Raw genomic sequence first — 1,500 nt, 5'->3', positions numbered from 1 at the left:
GAGGAGTCTTCAGACGGCCTTGGGCACTCAGTTGCAGTTCAGCACAGCATTTCACCCACAGACAGATGGTCAGTCAGAGCGGACCATTCAGACTCTAGAGGATATGCTGAGGGCATGTGTCTTGGACTTTGGAGGAGGGTGGTATCGGCATTTGAGACTGGTTGAGTTTGCGTACAACAACAGCTATCAAGCGAGCATCCAGATAGCTCCGTTTGAGGCGTTGTATAGACGCAGATGTCGATCCCCTTTGTTTTGGAGTGATGTGGGTGAAAGGAGGACGCTTCGGCCTGAGATTCTGATTGAGGCTGAGGAAAAGGTAAAAGAGGCGCGACGGCACATATTAGCAGCCCAGAGTCGACAGAGAAGCTATGCTGATACCCGGAGACGAGACTTGGAGTTCCAGGTGGGAGATCATGTTTTTCTTAAAGTCTCGCCGTCCGGAGGGATTCGCTGATTTGGAGTACGTGGAAAGCTCAGTCCACGTTTTGTAGGCCCTTTCGAGGTTTTGGAGAGAGTCGGGCCAGTTGCTTACAGAATTGCTCTACCACCACGGCGAGCCGGCATTCATGATGTGTTCCACGTCTCGGCTTTAAGGAAATATATGTTCGACCCCTCCCACGTGATTGACTTCACTCCGCTTAAGATTGGCGAGGACCTGAGTTACGAGGAGCAACCGGTGCGGATTCTGGCTCGTGAGTCGAGAGAATTGCGCAACGGGTCATACCCTTTGTAAAGATACAGTGGAGTAATCATGAGGAGCGGGAGGCGACTTGGGAGCCGAAGACGGTGATGAGGGAGTCCTACCCCTACCTGTTTGAGGCCCTGGATTGAGGTATGTGTTCAGTTTCGCGGACGAAACTTTTTGTAGTAGGGGAGGATGTAGTGTTTCTGAGCTTCGGATAGGATTGGCTTTAGTATTAGTGACAGGTCGACGCTTCTGGAAAGTGTCGGACTGAGTCGGAGTTGTTTCTACGCGAAATAGATGCAGAAATGGATTCGGCGCACTCAAATAAGCAAAACTGGAGTTTTGCTAGTTTAGGGCGCCCAGAACTGGATTTAGGGCGCCCAGAAGTTTAGGGCACCCAGAAATAGATTTAGGTCACCCAGTACTGAGTGCTGAATTTAACTGAAACTGGAATCCAATTCGGATCCTATGTTCTGGGCGCCCAGAAGTGGGTCCGAAAATTCTACATCATGAATATCGATCGTGTTGACGCGTGGCTGGTGGTAGGTGTGGGCCGCCGGAGCAGGATAAGGGTGCAGCATACCGCAGGCGAAGGAATCGATGAGGGCTGTTTTGTGCAGGCTGGAAGTTTAGGGCGCCCAGAACTGAGTTTAGGGCACCCAGATCTCGGATTTTCTGCAGGGACAGCAAATTGCAGCCTTTGTTTCTGAGGTTCATCTGACCCCATTTTCACCCTATAAATAGCTGAGAAGCGCCCCCTTTGAGCTCTTTTACCTGTTCTTCACAGAGGACTTAGATTTTACTCCCAAATCCCT

This window comes from Ananas comosus, linkage group 20, assembly GCF_001540865.1.
Source record: "Ananas comosus cultivar F153 linkage group 20, ASM154086v1, whole genome shotgun sequence".
NCBI lineage: Eukaryota > Viridiplantae > Streptophyta > Magnoliopsida > Poales > Bromeliaceae > Ananas > Ananas comosus.
The sequence above is the reverse complement of the archived record's forward strand: the minus strand, read 5'-3'. Positions refer to the sequence as shown.